Here is a 23,204-nt window from a genome sequence, read left to right on the forward strand (position 1 = left end):
GCTCTCAGAAGGCGGCCAGACACCCTGGTCACTAGGGGAGGTGTGCTCTTTAGGTAAGTACACACAAACCATTGTTGAGTAGCTCCTGTGTGCAGAGAGGGACCAGGGGCATGATCGTTATCTGGAAGCTTATCGAAGATGTAGAATCTTGGGCCCTATCTATCTCAGACCTACCAAATCCAAATCTGTGTTGTAGTGAGATCCTGTGGGAGTTCATGTGCATTACAGTTTGAGAAACACAGGAATAGTGGACAGTGCTGGCTGCCTATCAGCATCCATTTCCTTTGTCTTTCCTAATAACGAGATTCAGATTTTCTTCAGTTACTTTCCCTTCACCCTTAGACAGCCATGAGAATCCATTCTTTGAGTCGGTGAGAGCGTGGTTTTCCCATGGTGACTGTTTACGGTCCTGCATAATCTGGGTTGACTCAGTCATAAGTAAAGACTTTATTTTTTGAGGGGGGTGGGGGAAGCATTTTCCTTCACATCCAGAATGAGAGAGCAAATAATGAAGCATAGCCGTGACCGCATTTCCACTGGCAGCCATTCTGTGACCATGAGGGGATCGGTCGTGAGATGAGTCTGACACTGAAGTCAGAGCCGAAAGACGGAAGGAACCTGCATTTTTGGTTCTGGCACTCACCTGCTGGTCATAGGATCTAGGCCGGGGTCTCTCTCTGCCTCTCATCTCATAGTTATGTGTGATAATAAATTTTCTTATGGTTTATGCCAGTTTGACTTTGGGTTTTCTGATTTTCTGCAGCTGGAAGCATCCTAGTTAGCTCTGCTTTGGTAATGAGCGCTCTGAGCACGTGGTGCTGTGTGCGTGGTCCTCTTGTGAAAGGCCTACATTCTCAGGTGCTCCTAGGCTTTGCCCCTAGTCTTGTGAATTGTGCTTTTACCCTGTGATGATTATTCCATTGTTCACATGGAAGTTGGCGGAGGGAGAGGAAAGCTATAAGGGCAGAGAGAAGAACTGGGAGACTGTCCTGAGGGAAGGCAGCCTTGCACTCAGAAGTGTTGTGTGCTGGACTGTGGGGTGAGCCAGGCTGCAATTGGCTGGCTGTGGAGCCCACTGGCTAGAGTGCTGGTCCACGCTTTGCGCCTCATTTGGTGTTTGAACCTCAGTTTCCTTATCTGTAAAATAAAAAGAATCATCATGAAATAGTGGAGGTAGATTGGAAATGCTTTGAAAACTTGACTCTTTTTTGCCCAGTTTAATTATCCTGTTTTTTTTTCTTTTTTACTATAGCAAAATATAAATAACACAAAATGTATCATCATAATCATTTTTAAGTGTATAATTCAGTGATAGTAACTTCACATTCACAATGTTCAACCATCACCACTATTTCCAGAACTTCTTCATCTTCCTAAACAGAAACTCTGTACACATTAAACAATAACTCCCATTCTCCCTTCCTCCCGGCCCCTGGTAGCTTCTGTTCTACTTTTTGTCTCTATGAATTTGCCTGCTGTAGGTACTTCATATAAGTAGAAGTATATATTTTTATCCTTTTGTGTCTTGCTAATTTTACTTGGCATAATGTCCCCAAGGTTCATCCATGTTGCAGCTGTATCAGAATTTTGTTCCTTTTTATGGCTGAATAATATTCCATTGTATGTATATACTGTACTTGTTTATCCATTTATCTGTTGATGGACATGGGTGATTTTCACCTTTTGGCTATTGTGAGTAATGTCACTTACGAACACCTGAGTACTGTGAACGCTGGTGTACAAGTATCTGTTAGAGTCCCTGCTTTTAATGCTTTGGGGCATATACCTAGGAGTGGAGTTGCCAGATCATATGTTAATTCTGTATTTACCTTTTAGGACCTGTCAAACTGTTGAAAACTTAACTCTTATGTTATTTATATTTTCAGACATAGATTGGAAGATGGACTTAGGCTTTTTCTCTTTGTGTCCTTTCCCTCCCTCCCTTCCTTTGTTGGAGACTGAAAGGATAAGTGTTGGTGATCAACTCAGTATACCACTGGGGGCTATATGGGTAAACAGCAAACTGTTCTCATGAATGCAGGATGTTGGCAAGCTAACAACTGCGTCTGCAGCCCGGAAGGAATGCTGAGGGCAGTCACACCCCAGGCACAGTGTTTCTTGTGATTAGGCAAATCTGGAGCCTGTTAGCAATAATATGAACCTGTGATCAATCAAGCAGCTGACCAATAGTTACCTCCTCCTCCCTGCTCTTTCTACCCAATAAATACAAAGGCTATAGAAGCTCAGGGCTGCCTTTGCTCACTAGAAGCAAGGATCCCCCTGACCCCTTCTTTAAAACAGTTTCTTTTGTTTTTGTTTTCATTTCTGCATTCATCCCCCTTTGTTCAGTCCCATAGTAACTGTCACTGCCTACCTACCTACCTACTTTCCTTCCTTCCTTCTCCTACCCTTGCCATAGGGTCTCATTGTGTCTCCCAGGCTAGAGTGCAGTAGAGTCATCACAGCTCATTGCAGCCACAACCTCCTGAGCTCAAGCAATCCTCCCACTTCAGCCTTCTGAGTAGCTGGGACCGCAGGCGCACACTACCATGCCCGGCTAATTTTTCATTTTTTGTAGAGATGGTGTCTCTCTATGTTGCCCAGACTGGTCTTGAACTCCTGGGCTCAAGTGTTGCTCCTGCTTCAGCCTCCCAAAGTGTTGAGATTACAGGTGTGAGCTACCACGCCCAGCCTTTTTTTCTTAAGATTGTAGTTTTTCATTGATTGAGAGGACTTAATAATTTTAACGTGGAACTTCTGAACTGACCATTTTATGAGATATTGAACATACGAACAGATTCTTATTTTACCCTCGTTAGAAAATAGTAGGATTTTTTGTTTGAAACCTAGTCTTGCTCTGTTGCCCAGACTAGAGTGCAGTGGCGCAATCTAGGCTCACTGCAACCTCTACTTCCCGTGTTCAAGCAATTTTCCTGCCCCAGCCTCCCTAGTAGCTGGGACTACAGGCGCCTGCCACCACGTCCAGCTAATTTTTTGAATTTTTTAGTGGAGACAGGGTTTCACCATGTTAGCCAGGATGGTCTCGATCTCCTGACCTTGTGATCCACCCGCCTAGGCCTCCCAAAGTGCTGGGATTACAGGCGTGAGCCACTGCGCCTGGCGGATTTGTGCGTTTTTGTAGTACTCAAAATGCCTTTGTTGCACTGGCATTTCTCGTCTTTTGTTAAATATGAATAAATTGACAGTCTATAGAGTGCATTGGAGACAAATATCCTTTTACATCAACTGTGAGAAAACTTGTAAGAATTTATTTATTTATTTATTTATTTATTTGAGACGGATTCTCACTCTGTCACCCAGCCTGGAATGCAGTGGTGCAGCCTCGGCTCACTGCAACCTCTGCCGCCTGGGTTCAGGCAATTCTTCTGCCTCAGCCTCTTGAGTAGCTGGGCCTACAGTTGTATACCACCACACCTGGCTAATGTTTTATTTTTAGTAGAGACAAGGTTTCACCATGTTGGCCAGGCTGGTCCCAAACTCCTGGCCTCAGGTGATCCACCCACTTTGGTCTCCCAAAGTGCTGGGATTACAGGCGTGAGCCACGGCACCCGGCCAAGAACATATTTAAACGTGCAAGAATAACTCTTCAGAAACTGCCGAGGTGCCGGGGGTAGCTTCTGATTCCCACTGTTATGACTGGCTGAGCGAGGAGCGAAATATCACTTCCACGAAATTATTCTGTATAGAATAATTTATATACCCTTAGACATTGGCTTTAATTCAGAGTTTGCACATAAAGTCTTCTGTAGAAGGCTATGAAAATACATAATCACAGTATCCCTTGACATCCATGGGTATGAGAAATGCTAGCCAGGAAAATTTGAGAATTAGTTCCTGAGAATTTTAAAATGTCCTCAGTGACAATAAAACACTTCAGAATAACTTGTAAAAATATGTTGTTCTAGAGTGATTTACATTACATGTAATTTAAAACGTTTGTTAGTCGGTAAATATGAGTTGATTTGAATTGCCTGTGATACATAATTACGTTCCATAAGGAGTAAGAAAATAAGACTTTCTAATTGTGGTCTTCTAATCAACTCTCTTAATTTTTAAAAACTGTTACTTTTAGTTTGCAGCACAGTGCTAGTTTTATATTAGAAACTATAATTATGAAGAGGCATGATAAAAATCTAATCTCTTTATAGGGATCACATTCTTCGCATTTAAAAGACATTTTTCTATTACCCTCTCCCTCAAATGAAACTTCTATGAAATTGGAAATATTCTATCTCCAATGTGCTTGTTATAGAATCTGTCAGTCTTCAACATATACTTGTGGGAAGTGTGTGGCGTGTGTAGGTATGTGGGTGTGTGTCCTTTTATATTTTCAGTGAGTTGATCAACATTTAAACTGGCAAACAATTATAAACTGGTTTGACACTAAAGCAGCCTTAAAAACTGTTATCTGAAAGTCACTTCGAGCACAAATATTTATCCCAGGGACTGTCATAGGTGCTGGGGAGTCAGCAGTGAACAAATGGAGCTCACCCGCCAGCCCCACCACCTCCCATGGAGTCCTGGGTTCTCCCCAGGTTGGAGTGTCCTTTGCCTCCTCATTTCCTGCCTGAGGAAGAGGTGGTGGAGAATGCCTCCCTGGTGTCCTTCCTGCAGGGAGTTGTTCAACTGTGTATTCTCAGGGCCAGCAGATGACGGGCCACAGCGTGGGTGTCCACAGGTGTTTTCTGAGTGGATGGTGAGGTTGCTGTCACCTCTCAACTGGACTGTTTTATTAGCTTCCTAACGAGTCTCCCTCCCTGCCCCTCGCCAGCTCCAGTCTATTCTTAACAAAGCAGCCAACATGATCTTGTTAAAATTTACTAAGTCAGATCCTGTTAGTCTTGTTCAAAGCCCTCCAGTGGGTCTCCGTTTTACCCTAAGGAAAGCCATAGTCTTTAGAGAGACCCATGAGGCCTCACAGTGTTTGGCCCCCTGCTGCCCTCTGATCTCATCTCCTACTATTCTTCCCCTCATTCATTCTGCTTTATCCACATCTGTCCCCTAGCTCTTTTCAAACTCACCAGCCAGGCTTCAATCCCAGAGGCTTTTACCAGCCTTCCTACCCAAAGACTGGCAGAGCTCACTCTTTCACCTCCTCTGGGGGGTCCTCCATAGCTGGCCTATCAAAAATTGCCCTGACACTCCTGATTGCCCCCTCCCGGCTTGCTTTTCTCCTGACACTTAGAATATAAATGTCTCTTTGTTCACTGCTAAACACAAACACACACACACAGCTTCAGTGGATGGATGGATGGGTGGATTTTAATTTTGTTGTCATTTCTCACCATGGCAAGAGTTTTTCTGTTTTGTTCATTGTATCCACAACAGCTGGAAGAGTGCCTGTTAGTACACCCAGTCAATATTTGTCAAATTAATTTTAAAAACTCTTAACCAACGTTTCTGCCTGAAGTACACTTTTAGTAGGGCCAAAATGATGCCTTCTGCGTGTCTGTATGTGCTTTGATAAATAATCATTGGTTTTGCCACACTGTAGCTCAATGCTAATTGGTCTGATTCTGTTACCAATGGGTCAAAAGAAAGGTTGAACCCCTGTCTTTCCTGATAAACCCAGTAGCTCAGTGAAAAAATCAGCTGCATTTGTCATTCGCCTGCAAAGTGCAAACACCAGTACAGACCTTCCTCTCAGTTGTTTGGTATTTGTCACTTACCTGCTGTTGGAATCTCTCACTCTGGGTATTTTGTTTGAGAAGTCTCCAAACTGCTTTCCACAGTGGCTGAACTAATTTCCATTCCTACCAGCAGTGTAAAGTGTTCCTTTTCTCTGCAGCCTCACCAGCATCTGTTATTTTCTGACTGTGCTTAATCTGTTTGGATCTCTGTTTAACACAGTGTATCTTCATAAGTGGCCTATGAAGTAGGTACTATTATGAGCCCATCTGACAGATAAGGAACCCGAGGTTTAGAAAGGCTAAACAGTGTGATCAAGGTCATGTGGTAAATTAACAATAATTGGTATTGAGGCAGAACCAATGCAGTATATATGTGTGTGTGGGGTGGGGGGAGTGTATGCATCTATGTGTGTGTAGATGGAGAAAGACATACTTCATTTTATTGTACTTCACAGATATTGCATATTTTACAAAATTAAGGTTTGTAAAACCCTACGTCAAGCAAGTCTGTTGGTGCCATTTTTCCAATGGCATGTGCTCACTTCATGTCTGTGTGTCACATTTTGGTAATTCTCACAATATTTCAAACTTCTTTGTTATAATTATATGTTATCGTTCTCTGGGATCAGCAGTCTTTTTTTTTTTTCTTTTTTGAGACGAAGTGTCGCTCTTTCGCCAGGCTGGAGTGCAGTGGCGTGATCTTGGCTCACTGCAAGCTCCACCTCCCGGGTTCAAGCGACTCTCCAGCCTCAGCCTCCCGAATAGCTGGGATTACAGGCACGCGCCACCGCACCCGGCTAATTTTTCTATTTTTAGTAGAGATAGGGTTTCACAATGTTGGCCAGAATGGTCTCGATCTCTTGACCTCATGATCCGACCGCCTTGGCCCCCCATAGTGTTGGGATTACAGGCGTGAGCCACCACGCCTGGCCAGTGATCAGCAGTCTTTTATGTTACCATTGTAATTGTTTTGAGATACTACAAAATGCACGTAAAACAAGATACCAAACTCAATTGATAAATGTTGTATGTGTTCTAACTGCTGTACTTACTGGCCATTTGCCCATCTCTCACCCTCTCCTTGGGCCTCCCTGTTCCCTGAGACACAACAATGTTGAAATTAGACCAATTAATAGCCCTACAATAATCTTTTAAGTGTTACAGTGAAAGAAAGAATCACACATCTCTCACTTTAAATCAAAAGCGAGAAATGATTAAGCTTAGTGAGGAAGGCGTGTTGAAAGCCAAGACAGGCTGAAAGCTAAGCCTCTTGCACCAGCTGGCCAAGTTGGGAATACAAAGGAAAAGTTCTTGGAAAAGTGCTACTCCAGTGAAAACGCAAATGATAAGACAGCAGAACAGCTTTATTGCTGATACAGGGAAAGTTTTAGTGGTTTGGGTAGAACATAAAACCAGCCACAACATTCCCTTAAGTCAAAACCTAATCCAAAGCAAGGCCTTAACTCTTCAATTCTGTGAAGGCAGAGAGAGGTGAGGAAGCTGCAGAAGAAAAGTTAGAAGCTAGCAGAAGTTCATTCATGAGGAAAGATCTCCGAAACATAAAAGTGCAAGGTGAAGCAGCAAGTGTTGATGTAGAAGCTGCACCAAGTTATCCAGAAGATCTGGCAAGATGATTAATGAAGGTGACTACACCAAACAACAGATTGTCAGTGTAGACAGAATAGCCTTCTGTTGGGAGAAGATGCCATCTAGGACTCGTGGCTGGAGAGGGGAAAGTGAATGCCTGGCTTCAAGGTTTCAAAGCCTCAAAGGGCAGGTTGACTCTCTTGTTAGGAGATAATGTACCTGGTGACTTTAAATTGAAGCCAGTGCTCATTTACTATTCCAAAAAAAGCCAGAGCCCTTAAGAATTATACTAAATCTACTCTGCCTCTGCTCTGTAAATGGAACACTGAATTCTGGATGACCAGGTATGTGTGTACAGCATGGTTTCCTGAATACTTTAAGCCCACTGTTGAGACCTGCTCAGAAAAAAAGATTCCTTTCAAAACATTATTGTTCATTGACAATGCATCTGATCACCTAAGAGCTCTGATGGAGATGTATAAGGAGATTAATGTTATTTCCATGCCTGTTAACACAGCATCCATTCTGCAGCCCAGGGATGAAGGAGTAACTTCATTCTTATTATTTAACAAATACATTCCATAGGCTATAGCTGTTGCAGATGATGATCCTCTAATGAACCTGGGCAAGTAAAATGAAAACCTTCTGAAAAAGATTAACCATTCTTCTTGCCATTAAGAACATTCATGATTTATGGCAGGAGGTCAAAATATCAACATTAATAGGAGTTTGGAAGAAGTTGATTCCAGCCTTCATGGATGACTTTCAGGGGCTCAAGACTTCAGTGGAAGAAGTAACTGCAGATGTGGTGGAAATCACAAGATAACTAGAATTAGAAGTGGAGTCTAAGATGTCACTGAATTGTTGCAATTTCATGATAAAACTTGAACAGATGAGGGGTTGCTTCTAATGGATGAACAAAGAAAGTGATTTCTTGAAATGTGGTCTACTCCTGGTGAACTTCCTGTGAACATTATTGAAATTATAACAAAGGATTTAGAATAATACATAAACTTAGTAAAGCAGTGACAGAGTTTGAGAGAACTGACTGCAGTTTTGAATGTTCTAGTGGCCAGGTGTGTAGCTCATGCCTGTAAACCCAGCACTTTGGGAGGCCAAGGTGGGAGGATTGCATGAGCACCGGAATTTAAGATGTCCCTGGGCAATACAGTGAGATCCCGTCTCTACAAAAATAAAAATAATTAGCCAGGTGTGGTGGTGCACTATAATCCCAGCTACTTAGGAGGCTGAGGTGGGAGGATCGCTTAAGCCCAGGAGTTTAAGGCCACAGTGAGCTCTGATCACACCTGGGTGACAGGCCAAGACCCTGTCTCAAAAAAAAAGGAACAAGAAAAGAAACATTGTTTGCCACAATGAGGTTTTCTTCAATTGCCCCAGCCACCCCAGGCTTCAGCAGCCACCATCCTGATCAGTCAGCAGCTGTCTACATCACGGAAGACCCTGCGAAAGATAATGACTTGCTGAAGGCTCCGATGATTGTTAGCATTTTTGAGCAATGAAGTATTTTAATATGAAGGTTTGTACTTCTTTCTAGACCTAATACTCTTGCACATTTTAGACATAATGCTCTTGCACACTTAATAGACCACAGTGTAGTGTGAACATAATTTTATATGCACTGGGAAACCAAAAAATTCATGTGACTCGCTTTATTGTGATACACACTCCATTGTGGTGGTCTGAAGCTGAACCCTTAGTAGCTCCAAGGTATGCCTGTATAGAGATAGATAAAGAGATAGAGAGACTTATTTTGAGGAACAGGCTTGCAGGATTTTGGAGGCTGGCAAGTTTAAAATCCACAGAGGCCGCCCCAATCTTGAGACCCAGGGAGGAGCCGGTGTTGCATTTCAAGTCTGAACGCTGTATATTGGCACAATTCAAACTCACTTGTACTTCTCAGTTGCTTTTACCATTATGCTGTGCCTCTTACATAAGCCCGTTAGCTCAGTGCTTGGCACATCATACAATTTAGTATTTCACAAGAATGTTTGAAATGTAAGGTATGTAAGATTGCTACAGCTGTGTTGTCATGTTAGGGCTGAAGCTGGAATTGGGATTGTCAAAGAGGGAATGGCAACACCGTAAAAGAAATAAGGGTGTGGGTAACGCTGTGTAGCCTAGGGGAACTTGTCTGTTGTAAACGTCCAAAATGAGCACTCTGTACTGTGGTCACTGTACCCCAGGGTTACAGGGAAGGAAAGGGCCAGCGCTCTGCCCTCGTTCTTTAAGAGAAACCCGTAGTTTCAGGAAGTGTTTGTGCTGGACAAAATCTCTGAGCTTTCTCCAAGTCCATTTCTGTCAAAATTCAGAACTACTCTATAACTGAGTTGACCTCTGGAATACTTGATTCTCTCAACTCAACTTTGTTACTTATGGCTACTGTTAAAAGCCAGGAGGTAACTTTTTCCTTACTTGGATACCCTGTCTTCATTCCACAGGGTTTTTGAAATGGAATGTATGGAAAGGTTGCTACAGCTGTGTCGACTCATTAGGACAGAGCCAAGATGACACAATTTCTGGGAAGTTTATTACAGTAGCTACTTTAAAATTTGGTAGCACAAAAGTCTAATAAAATTTGGGTAGGCCGGGCGCGGTGGCTCAAGCCTGTAATCCCAGCACTTTGGGAGGCCGAGACGGGCGGATCACGAGGTCAGGAGATCGAGACCATCCTGGCTAACACGGTGAAACCCCGTCTCTACTAAAAAATACAAAAAACTAGCCGGGCGCGGTGGCGGGCGCCTGTAGTCCCAGCTACTCCGGAGGCTGAGGCAGGAGAATGGCGTGAACCCGGGAGGCGGAGCTTGCAGTGAGCTGAGATCCGGCCACTGCACTCCAGCCTGGGCGGCAGAGCGAGACTCCGTCTCAAAAAAAAAAAAAAAAAAAAAAAAAAAAAAAAAAAAATTGGGTGGCACATTATTTAGTCATCTAGTAATCATAGATGGTGTTAAGTAACTATTTTCTATCTTAATTGGAGTAAGAAGTAAAGTTACTTAAACTGCATTATGAGTTAGAGTTATAGTTCTATCTTGAAAGACAACTGAATATTAAAGTGAATGCTGAAGGAGGGAATGAATTTGTTTAAAAGGTAAACAGGGAAATCATGACCTTTTAAACCATTCTTTGGAAATGTAAATTTTAAAAATAAAATGGTTTTCCTTAATCTTATCTGATCATTGACCTCTGAGACACAGCCCTTGTAGACTGTTTTATATATTGTGATCCTGTCTTAGTGCATTCCTGCTGCTATAACAAAATACCACAGACTGGGTAATTTTTAAATAACAGAAACATACTTTTCACAGTTTTGGAGGCTGGGAAGTCCTAAATGAAGGTGCCAGCAGGTTCAGTGTCTGGTGAGGGCTGCCATCTTCTCCAGGATGGCACCTTGAAGGCCCTGGCTTCATATGGCAGGAAGCAACAAAAGGGCACGGACAGTTCCCATCAGCCCTTCACAAAGCACTCTTCTCATCCGTGAGACAGAGCCCTCATGCCTAATCACCTCCTAAAGGCCTCACTTCTTAATACTGTTGCATTGGGGATTAAGTTTCAACATGAATTTTGGAGGGAACACAGACATTCACACCATAGCAGCTCCTTGTTGAGTTTGATGTTTTGCTGTCAGTTTTATTTTCTGTGTTGCTAGCTCTGTCTCATGTCTCTGAAGTCAAATGAAGCAGGCTCCATCACTTACTGTGGTGTCTGGGCAAGTTAGGCCACTTCTCTGCTTTGCTTTCCTCATCAGCAAAGTGGGGATTACAGTCCTCCCTACTTTCCTTTCTGCAAGTATTAAATGTGGTTCCTGGCATATCACCCAGAGCAGTGCAAGACTCAGCCTTTAATTCGTGTTAGCTGCTTTGATGAGAGTGATGCATTGATGCAATCCCCAGAAGAAGATTTAGGGAATCCAGCTGTGAGTGTCTTCTATGTCAGCAGTTCTCATCTACTCTTCAGATCACTTTTAAGATATGTATTATTTATACCCCCATTTATATAGATGAGGAAACTGATTCTCAGAGGGTAAATTGCCCAGGGCCACACAGTAAGTGGCAGAGCTGTTAGAGTTTCAAACTTGGGTCTTTAAAACCCAAACCCTACTCTTTCCAGTGTATCATGCTGTTGTTGTCATAAAATGCCAACATAAAATTTACCATCTTAACCTTTTTTTTTTCGAGATGGAGTTTCGCTCTTGTTACCCAGGCTGGAGTGCAGTGGCATGATCTCAGCTCATTGCAACCTCTGCCGCCTGGGTTTAAGCGATTCTCCTGTCTCAGCCTCCCAAGTAGCTGGGATTACAGGTGCCCAGCACCACACCCGGCTAATTTTTGTATTTTTAGTAGAGATGGGGTTTCGCCATGTTGGCCAGGCTGGTCTCAAACTCCTGACCTCAGGTGGTGTGCCCACCTCAGCTTCCCAGAGTGCTGGGATTACAGGTGTGAGCCACTGTGCCTGGCCCATCGAAACCCTTTTTAAGTGTGTAGTTCAGTGGTGTTAAGTATGTTTATATTGTTATGAATTAGCTCTCCAGAACTTTTTCATCTTGCAGGACTGAAACTCTATATCCACTGAATGGCAACTCCTGCTTTATCCCCAGCTCCTGGCAACCACTATTCTACTTTCTATGTCTATAAATTTGAATACAGCAGATTCTCAAATGTTGTTTTATTCAACATGATTTTGTTATAATGTTGATGAGAACAAAAAATTGATTCCCAGTTGGGGCCAGTGTCTGTGTGGGGTTTACGTGTTTCTCCCATGTCTGCTTGGGTTTTCTCCTGGTACTGCAGTTTCCTCCCGCATCCCAAAGATGTACATGTTAGGTTAATTGGTGTTTAAATCGTCGCAGTGTGAGTGGGTGTGGCTGTGAGTGTGCCCTGTGACGGGATGGAGTCTTGTCCAGGGTTGGTTCCCATCTTGCTCCCTGAGCAGCTGGGATAGGCTCCAGCCACCTACAACCCTGAACTGGAATAAGCAGGGTGGAAAATGCATGAATGAATGGACATACATTATTGTAAAATAAAAATTTGTAAAGTATATGATCATACAATAAATAATAAAATACATGACAGTAAACGATGTGGTACAAAAGCACTCAATGAACATGCCATGTTTTCCTTTTTTTGTTTGTTTTTTGTTTTTTGAGATGGAGTTTCACTCTGTCATCCAGGCTGGAGTGCAGTGTCGTAATCTTGGCTCACTGCAACCTCTGCCTCCTGGGTTCAAGCGATTCTCCTGCCTCAGCCTCCCAAGTAGCTGGAATTATAGACATGCGTCACCACGCCCAACTAAGTTTTGTATTTTTAGTAGAGACAGGGTTTCTCCATGTTGTTCAGGCTGGTTTTGAACTCCTGACCTCAAGTGATCCTCCCACCTCGGCCTCCCAAAATGCTAGGATTACCGGCGTGAGCCACCTCACCCAGCCTGCCCTGTGTTCTTATTAGTTTCCAAATAGCGTGGTGTCAGGAGGTGCTACTTGCAATTTTCACTTTGCAAACGTTGATTCATTGATTTAACCACCATTATGACTGCTGTCACTCACTGATTCACCAAAAATTGGGTAAATAATTATTTTTATTCATCTGTCTTAAATGTCTGTATAGCTCATATTTATTTTAGTGCTCAATATTAGAAGTGTTTTGGTATTTAGAAGTTTGGTGATATTTTTGTGACCAGAAATCAGCCATAGGAACTTAACTGTTGTTTGTATCAATTAGCCTGTAGAAAAAATGGTTTCATTATGTGTCCCTTCATTTAAAGTCATAGGTTTCTGACAACCAATTGATAATATTGAGGATTTCCTGTACTTTAGATACCTTGTATAGGTGGAATCATGTAATATTTGTTTTTTGTGACTGGCTTTATATTTCACTTCACATAATGTCCTCAAGCTTCATCCATGTTGTAGCTTATAACAAGATTTCCTTCGGGTTCATAGTATTCCGTTGTTATGTATACCACATTTTATTTATCTATTAATCTGTTAGGGGACCCTTGAGTTCTTCCACCTTTTAGCTATTGTGAATAGTGCTGCTATGAACATGGGTTACAAATACCTCTTCAGTACCCTGCTTTAGATTGTTCTGGATATTTACTCAGAAGTAGGATTGCTGGATCAAATGGTAGGTCAATTTTTAGATTTTTGAAGAACCACCTTACTGTTTTCCATAGTAACCACACCATTTTACACCGACAACACACAAGGGTTCCAATTTCTCTACATCCCCACCAACGCTTGTTGTTCGTTGTTGTTTTGTTTCGTTTTAATAGTAGCCATCGTAATGGGTGTGAGGTGATGTTTCATTGTGGTTTTGATTTGTATTTCTGATAGTCAATGCTGTTGAACACCTTTTTTTAATATGCTTGTTATTTGTATTTCCATCTTTGGAAAAATGTCTGTTAAGTTATTTGCCCATGTTGTAACCAGGCTATTTGATTTTTTTTGTTGTTATTCTTTCTTTTTTTTTTTTTGAGATGGAATCTCACTCTGTTGCCCAGGCTGGAGTGCAGTGGCGTGATCTCAGTTTACTGCAACTTCCACCTCCCAGGTTCCAGCGATTCTCCTGCCTCAGCCTCCTGGGAAGCTGGTACTACAGGCATGCACCACCACGCCCAGCTAATTTTTTGCATTTTTAGTAGAGACGGGGTTTCACTGTGTTGACCAGGCTGGTCTGAAACTCTTGACCTCATGATCTGCCTGCTTCATCCTCCCAAAGTGCTGAGATTGTGGGCGTGAGCCACCACACCCGGCCGTGTTGTTGTTCTTGAGGTACAGCTGTTCTTTATATATTCTGGATATTAAAGCCTCATCCCATACATGATTTGCAAATATTTTCTCCTGTTTCATGTTTGCCTTTTCCCTCTGATTGGATCCTTTGATGCACAGAAGTTTCGAAGTTTGATATAGTTCCATTTGTCTAGTTTTGCTTTCGTTGCCTGTGCTTTTAGTTTTGGACTGGGAAACCATTGCCTAGTCCAATGTCATGCCTTTCTCCTTGTATTTTCTTCTAGGAGTTTTATACTTTGGGGACTTATGTTTAGGTCTTTAATCCATTTTGAGTTAATTTTTGTATGTAATTCATTCTCTTGAATGTGGATGTCCAGTTTTCCTAGCATCATTTGTTGAAGAAACTGTTCTTTTCCATCTTGCTGGGGTTTTTGTTGTTTGTTGTTGTTTTTGAGACAGGGTCTCTCTTGTGTCATCCATGCTGAAGTGGTATAATCCTAGTTCACTATGGCCTTGAACACCTAGGCTCCAGGAATCCTCCTACCTTAGTCTCCCAAGTAGCTATTATAGAATTACAAACACTCACTACCAAGTCTGGCTCTTTTTTTTTTTTTTTTTTTTTTTTTTTTTTAAGTGATGAGGTCTTGCTGTGTGCTGTGTTGCCCAGGCTGATCTCGAACTCCTGACCTCAAGTGATCTTGGCTTCCCAAAGTGCTGGGATTACAGGCGTGAGCCACTGTGCTCATCCATCATGCTGTTTTGTAAGGGTAGAGGAGAGAGAGTGAAGAGAGGGGATATTTATTTTGGGAGAAAAAATAATGCAGAAGTATTTTTTAGCTTGTTTGCCGCTACATAAATGGAGAAAAGTGTACATAAATCTTTGCTAGGATAATATATTTACAGGAATTATGGAGAACTTGTTTGACAGATATAGAGGAGTTTATTATTAATATTTGTTTGTATGGGGAAAGCAAATCAAGACATTATAGTAATACTAGTCTGGGAATGGTGGCTCACGCCTGTAATCCCAGGCCAAGGGGGGGCAGATCACTTGAGGTTAGGAGTTCAAGACCCGCTTGGCCAACATGGTGAACCCCTATCTCTATTAAAAATACAAACATTAGCCGACATGGTGGCGTGTGCCTGTAATCCCAGCTACTTGGGTGGCCAAGGTAGGAGAATCGCTTGAACCCAGGAGGTGGAGGTTGCAGTGAGCCAAGATCTCACCACTGCTTCCAGCCTGGGCGGCAGAGCAAGACTCCATCTCAAAAATAAATAAATAAATAAATAAATAAAGTAATACTATATTCTCTTTGGCTACGAAGAGACCAGCTTTCCAGAAACTCAGGGTTTCTGGAATCCAGAAGTTGCTGGCAGGTTGGTGGTGGGGGAGGAAACCTTTTAATGCCAAACTAATAAGTCTCTGAACTCCCACAAGCAAACAAACATAGAAGATTAAAAAAGCTGAACTCTAAGAGGTTGTCTCCTGTATACTGTGATGGCCTGATTCACAGAGGGAGTGGCCGTGTCTCAGAGGGAATGTGGCCATCCTGGGAGGCAGTGGAGAAGAGCAGGAGGAGTTAGCAAGGGAGAGCCCTGGAGGTCGGCAGTGCTGAGGGTGGTTGTGAGCAGCAACCTTGAGGAAGAACACCAGGCTAAAGGTACCGGCTCTGTAGTCCTGCCCTGGAGGGGAAAGGGAGGCCAAGACTGCTCCTCCATCCCTTAAGTGTTAGCCCTCAGCTAACTAATCCCAGCCTCTAGGAGCTTTTAATAGCTAACTGAAGCAAAATTATATAGCTTTTGGGCTAATGTGGTAACATTTCTCAAAGTTGCTAAAACATTTCAAATGTCTGCATCTTCTGTTAAAATCTCTGGCATTAATCAGTTATAGAAATCTTATTTGTATCTTTATTTCCTTTCCTCTCTGCATCAGATATTATTACGTATACTGTTTGTTGGGAGGGATGTAAGCTCAGGAAGCTTAGATTGCAGTAGAGAAGACAGAATGTTTATAAATAATGGTAAATAGTTATGATACCAGTGGTAATAATAGTAATCATAAGACATAATGTTGTCTTTCTAGTTAACCTTTTGAGGCTTATCTGGAGGGAGGAGAAAGATCTTTTTAAGGATGGAGAAACTGAGAGCTAAAGATTATGTAAACTTTACAGGTCTGGGTCTTCCACACATTATATCTGACATGTAAATAGCAAGAGGCTCCATGAAAGTGACTCTGTTGGTCATGTTAGTGTGAATAGTGATCGTGAATGTTTTGAGCCACAGTCCACTACTGTTCCCAGTGTGCTGGACATTCTCCTTGAGCTATTTGCAAACAGGAAATATACTTCTTTGAAAATAAACATGGGCGTACACAATTGCACTGACTCCATGTTACTCATCTAAAGTGGTACAATAAAGTCTTTAAAAAATGTTGTAATCCGTTACATTGGAATAGCATTTTATTGTGAACAAAGCAGTCTGTTATATAACATGACTAGTATAAAAGCTTACTAATGCTGTGATAGAAGTAGGAATGAGTGTTTTAGACAGTGCATCTTAAACATTTAATCTTTCGTTGAAGACTCTTGCTTTTCAGTTTCTGACAATTTAGCACATAATTCTGTATGATAAGAAAATACAGATGGGGACATGGGCCTCATGCTATTGAGGAAAGCTGTTCGATGTAGAGATGGGCACCTGAGAAACTGTCTTGAAATGTGTCTCATTGAGCCCAGCTGCTCTTCCAGAGCTCAACTGGACCTGACAACAGCTGTCTCTAAGCCAGGAACCATGGGCCCTTATAATGTAAAAAGGATGGGTAAGGGGATGTTCTGTTGGAAAATATGCATGTAGTGTAGCAATGCCAAAACTGTAATAATATACATGAATGCATGTTGAGCTTATGTCTAAATACTGGTTGTGTCATGAGTGGCCTATTATAAAGCCACTAGAAAAGTTCTTTTGAAAGAGGATTTGAGGGACTGGGCTTTTTTTTAATCGTGGAATTTATATTCTAATCCTGACTTTGTATACATGTCTGTTGTGTCTTAGTGTTCTCGTCTCCCTTCCTTAAACTTCCTTTCATTGAAATATACTTTACATACAATAAGCTACTTGTATTCCATTTTACAATATAAGTTCTGACCCATGATATTGTTACTACAGTCAAGAAAATGAGCATAAACCTTTGTAATCCTCCTCTCCCTTGGTCTCTGGGACTCTTTAGCTTTTTTTCTTTTTTCTTTTTTTGAAATAGAGTCTCACTCTGTTGCCCAGGCTGGAGTGCAATGGTGCAGTCTCAGCTCACTGCAAGTCTGCCTCCCAGATTCAAGTGATTCTCCTGCCTCAGCCTCCCGAGTATCTGGGATTACAGGCAGGATTACTACGCCCAGCTAATTTTTTGTATTTTTAGTAGAGATAGGGTTTCACCATGTTGGCCAGGCGGGTCTCGAACTCCTGACCTTGTGATCCGCCTGCCTCGGCCTTCCAAAGTGCTGGGATTACAGGCGTGAGCCACTACGCCCAGCCTGACTCTTGCTCTTGATGTGTATAGGAAAACATTCTGAGAAACACTGTTTTAGAGAATTCTCTAAATTCTGGAACAGGCCACTGAACCTGCCTCGCCACCCTTCTGGCATCGAGGTCTCTTTTGTCCTAGAACCCACATAAATTGCAGTTGTAAACTTGTAGTGTGTGCTAGCTTTGTTGCTGTTCCACAGCTTCCTGGGCCACATCAGACTGAGTGGATGCTTGCCGGTGCTTTCCAAACTGGTGAAGAACGAGGATTTTAAGAAATAATTTCTGGTCTATTGTTAAGTGATACTTCTGTAAAAGACAATTAAAATGGGATACTAGAAAAATGAAATTTAAAAAGTCATATGAATACAAGTCCCAGTTGTTTCTCTTTAGATTCAGCAGATATAAAATTTCTATGTACATTGGTAAGTTTCTAAATACTTATACTCAATTTCTGCATGGATTTTATTGCAGAGTGATTGCAAAATTTTGTGATTCATGAGCCACACTGAGCAACGCTGATTGGCAGTCCTGCTTCTCCCATTTTCTTCCCCCCCCTCCCCACAAGGGGTACAGTGATCTTTTGGCCACGCTTTTAGAGTTTTCCATTTGGAATATTCTGCAGCTTTTGGCCAGTTATTTTGGTCTAAGAAATGAAAAGAAACTTACAGTAGCTCCTGAATACTTAAGGATACACCAGCCAATGGGCAAAGCATTTTTATTTTTTATTTCTAGGTGACCCTCAAAACAACCCTGCAAAGTAAGTGGTATTAGCCCCACTGCAGGGATGAATTACCTCACTTGTAATCAGGTATTATTTAACAAATACTGCTGAATGCCTGGTAGAGACCGGGCGTGTGCTGGGCTCTGGGGATACAGCAGGAAGCAGAGCAGACAGAACTCTCCATTACAGGCGCATGCCTGTAATCCCAGCTACTAGGGAGGCTGAGGCAACAGAATTGCTTGAACCCAGGGGGTGGAGGTTGCAGTGAGCCAAGATTGCACCATTGCACTCCAGTCTAGGCAATAAGAGTAAAACTCCATCTCAATAAATAAATAAATAAATAAATAAATAAATAAATAAAGCTTGCTATATGCTGACACTGTTTTCTTGACAGAGCTTCAGATTGGGGACTTCCTTGATTAAAATGTAAAGTTGATAAATGAATTTAGTTACAGTGCTTTAATTTTAATAGTATTCAATGTTGTATAATATTAATGAGTTAAGCCAAACCCTGACAAGTGGTTCCCTTAGGTACTTTAGTGAGCACTTTTGGCATTAATGCTTACTGGCCTCAGAAATCCTCTGAGTCTGTCGTCCTCAGTGGATCTGGAACTGTTCCCTAAGGAGCAAGTGGGAACTTGTGGGGCATTTTTAGTTTATCTCGATGGTTTGAGGAAAGGGGTACCATAGGCACTAAATGGACTAAGGCCAGAGATGCTGAATGTCATGAAGTATTCATCCACAGGACTTTGATGCTGGTTAAGAACATAAGAAAGAAAAACACCTTTGTATAATGATGAACATAGAACCTAACTGTGTTTAGGTTGATATCTGTTTCAGATATCATCGGCTGGGCACAGTGGCTCACACCTGTAATCCCAGCAGTTTTGGGAGGCCAAGGTGGGTGGATCACTTGAGTCCAGGAGTTTGAGACCAGCCTGGCCAACATGATGAAACCCCGTTTCTACTAAAAATACAAAAATTTCCTAGGTATGGTGGCGCGCGCCTGCAGTCCCAGCTACTTGAGAGACTAAGGTGGAAGGATCGTTTGAATCCAGGAGGCAGAGGTTGCAGTGAGCCAAGATCACACCACTGCCTGGGCACTCAAGCCTGGGCAGCAGAACAAGATCTTGTCTCAAGAAAATAAATAAATAAATAAGATACCATCATGAAGTACTTTTCAACAGTTTCAGTAAGCACTAAGTTTTCTGGGAATGCCATGAAATTATAAATTGAGTGAAGAATGAAATTTGCTTGGACTTTATGCTTTACTGACATTACCACCTATGAACATTTTGCCCTTAATTGTTCTTTCATATTCTGTTTAGAAGCTCAAATCCTTTAAGACAATGTTTAGATGGCTCAAGCCTGTAATCCCAGCACTTTGGGAGGCCGAGACGGGCGGATCACAAGGTCAGGAGATCGAGACCATCCTGGCTAACATGGTGAAACCCCGTCTCTACTAAAAATACAAAAAAAACTAGCCGGGCGAGGTGGCGGGCGCCTGTAGTCCCAGCTACTCGGGAGGCTGAGGCAGGAGAATGGCGTAAACCCGGGAGGCGGAGCTTGCAGTGAGCTGAGATCCGGCCACTGCACTCCAGCCTGGGCGACAGAGCGAGACTCCGTCTCAAAAAAAAAAAAAAAAAAAAAAAAAAAAGACAATGTTTAGAATATATTTAAAAGGGGTATGTTTTTGTTTTGTTTTGTTTTGTTTTGTTTTGTGACGGAGTTTCATTCTTATTTCCCAGGCTGGAGTGCAGTGGCGCAACCTCAGCTCACTCCAACCTCTGCCTCCCGAGTTCAAGCGATTCTCCTGCCTCAGCCTCCTGAGTAGCTGGGATTACAGGTGCCTGCCACCACACCCGGCTAATGTTTGTATTTTGTTTTTAGTAGAGATGGGGTCTCACCATGTTGGGCAGGCTGGTCTCGAACTCCTGACCTCAGATGATCCGCCCGCCTAGACCTCCCAAAGTTCCGGGACCACAGATGTGAGCCACCACACCTGGCCCAAAGGGTTTTGTTTTTAAATGAGAGATGGTTAGTAAACTAATATTTTCCCAGGTGACATAGGGTATATACATAGAGATGAATATGGTGAACATTTTGGGTTATAAATGACTTTCATAGCAAGGACCTATGAAGAGTATATAAAGGTAGAAACACTGATTCACACTTGATAGATTGGGCAAATCAAGTTGGGTGAAATTATCCCTGATTTTTTTAAAGTCCTGGGAGGAAAAGATATGCAAGTATGTTGGGCATTGAACAAATTGTTTTTAAAAAAGATCTATGTCCATTCAGAATATTCTGTGGAAAACATTTATCCTGCTATTTTGTTGCTGTTTCTTTTTTTTTTTTTTTTTTCTTTTTTTGAAACAGAGTCTTACTCTGTTGCTCAGGCGGAGTGCAGTAGTATGATCTCGGGCTCACTGCAACCTCTGACTCCCGGGTTCAAGGGATTCTCCTGCCTCAGCCTCCTGGGCAACCGGGATCACAGGCACCCACTACCACACCTGGCTGATTTTTGTATTTTTTAGTAGAGATGAGGTTTCACCATGTTGGCCAGGCTGATTTTGAACTCCTGACCTCAAGTGATCTGCTTGCCTTGGCCTCCCAAAGTGCTGAGATTACAGGCGTGAACCACTGCACCCGGCTGTCATTGCTGTTTCTGTGTGAGACTAATAAAGGACAAAAAGAAGCCTGGCAAGGGATGGATGGAAAAGGCTGGTTCTTCTCTCAGGGTTCCCAGAGCTGGAGATAACACAGAGTTGTAGCTCCATCTGCTGGAGAGAAGCAAACTCTCTCTTGCATAGTCTATAAATGAAAGTGATCTCTCCACAATCATAGTGAGCCAGCCCGTGTTTGCTAAGCACTTGCTGTACACTGTGTAACACTTTGTTTTTTTTTTTGTTTTTTTGTTTTGTCTTTTTTTTGAGACGGAGTCTTGCTGTGTCGCCCAGGGTGGAGTGCAGTGGCCGGATCTCAGCTCACTGCAAGCTCCGCCTCCCGGGTTTTTACGCCATTCTCCTGCCTCAGCCTCCCGAGTAGCCGGGACTACAGGCGCCCACCACCTCGCCCGGCTAGTTTTTTGTATTTTTTAGTAGAGACGGGGTTTCACCGTGTTAGCCAGGATGGTCTCGAACTCCTGACCTCGTGATCCGCCCGTCTCGGCCTCCCAAAGTGCTGGGATTACAGGCTTGAGCCACCGCGCCCGGCCACTGTGTAACACTTTGTCAGGCTTAGGGTAACAGAGGAAAAACATAGGCATGTTCCCTGTTCCCACCATGCTTAGCTCTGAGAGGCCTTCTGCTGTCAAGAAGACTTGTTTTAGCTGGTGCGCTTATGCATTCTAGGTTTCCCCCTAGACTTCTCCTTGGGTGACTTTTAAAGCCATGTAACCTCATTCTGAGCTTCCTGTTCCTTTTCAGAGGTAAGGAATAACAGGGCCCCTCCTATAGGCCTCAGTTTAGCTAAACTTTATTAAATATATAGTGTGTCTATTAGGCAGAGGCCCAAGGAGCATAAAGATGAGTAGGAATCTAGTCCCTGCCCACCACGAGGTTAGAAACAGGAGCTCATAAAAGGATCCTCGCAGAGTAAATGAGAATGTATAATGGGATCCCTGAGGAGGAGTGTGGGATCCAGGCAGGAGAGTCGACTAGGAATGTATGGACGGGTTTTCTGAGTTGTTTGAGGATGTGAGCATTAGCGAAGGGACGCCCTTCCCAGCCGAGGTCAGCGTGAGCAGCGGCATGGAGATGAGGGCCTGTGTGGTGTGTGTATGTCCCTCTTAGGCTATGTAAACTGAGCAGCAGGAAGTGTCCAGGGATGAGGGTTTGGGGACATAGATGGAGCCAGGTAGGGCCTGACGCAGTAGGTTCACACTTGTAATCCCAGCATTTCGGGAGGCCAAGATGGGCGGATCATTTGAGGTCAGGAGTTCAAGACCATCTTGGCAACATGGCGAAATCATATCTCTACCAAAAATACAAAAATTAGCCAAGCGTGGTGGCACACACCTGTTGTCCCAGCTACTTGGGAGGCTGAGGCAGGAAAATGACTTGAACCTAGGAAGTGAAGACTGCAGCGAGCTGAAATCGCTCCACTGCCCTCCAGCCTGGGCAACAGAGCACAACTCTGTCTCAAAAAAAAAAAAAAAAAGATGGGGCCAGGTGATGTAGGGTTTTGTATGTTACCTTAAGGGATGCTGACTGTCCTCAGTGCAGTAAAGAGTTTAAGCAGGGTAGTGATAGCAGGTTCCTTAGAGAGACCACTTACTGGCTGTGTCTGTTGGATTTGATTGAAGGGGACCAGGCTGGAGATGGGGACTCTATCTAGGAGGCTGCGGCATGCCTGCTTGGATAATGTTGCCATGCCTGAGAGAGGGCACATTAAGAGGAAGAATTGGATTTAGGCATAGTGGGGAGGGAAGTTTATTTTAGGCATCATGAGTTTGAGTCGCCTGTGACGATATCTGTATGGAGACATCAGCAGACAATTCGATGTATGATTGTGAAGTTTAAGAAGGTCCAGCTAGTGCCACTAACAGGGAGGAAGTAGTTGAGCCATGAGAAATGTTGAAGTCATCAGGGAGAATGTGCACAATGAGAAGAGCAAAAAACCAAGGTCAGGCTGGGGAGTAGCCATACCTACAGCCAGGCAGAGGCTCTTGCAAAGGAGATGGTAATAGGATGACCAGAGGGATAAAAGTACGATGATCTGGAAGCCAAAGGAATAGAAAATTCCCAGGAAAGCGTCATTTAAAAATGTCAAATGTAAGATAAGAACTGAAAAATGTCCTCTGGATTTGGCTTCTAAGAGCTGACTGTGACTGTAAGAGGTGTTTCCAGACTGCAGTAGGTTAATGAGTAAATAGGAGTTGAGATAACTTTTAGAAAATGGTGTCTGAGGCTGGGCGTGGTGGCTCATCCCTGTAATCTCGGCACTTCAGGAGGCCCAGGCGGGCGGATCACGAGATCAGGAG

General features: G+C 43.0%; 1 protein-coding gene across 10 annotated transcripts in view; it reads left to right on the forward strand.

Annotated features, from left to right (window-relative positions):
* LIMS1 (LIM zinc finger domain containing 1) overlaps nt 1-23,204 on the forward strand; it is a 142,613-nt gene that overhangs the window by 20,911 nt on the left and 98,498 nt on the right. The window lies entirely within an intron of this gene.

Source organism: Macaca fascicularis, chromosome 13, assembly GCF_037993035.2.
Source record: "Macaca fascicularis isolate 582-1 chromosome 13, T2T-MFA8v1.1".
Lineage (NCBI taxonomy): Eukaryota > Metazoa > Chordata > Mammalia > Primates > Cercopithecidae > Macaca > Macaca fascicularis.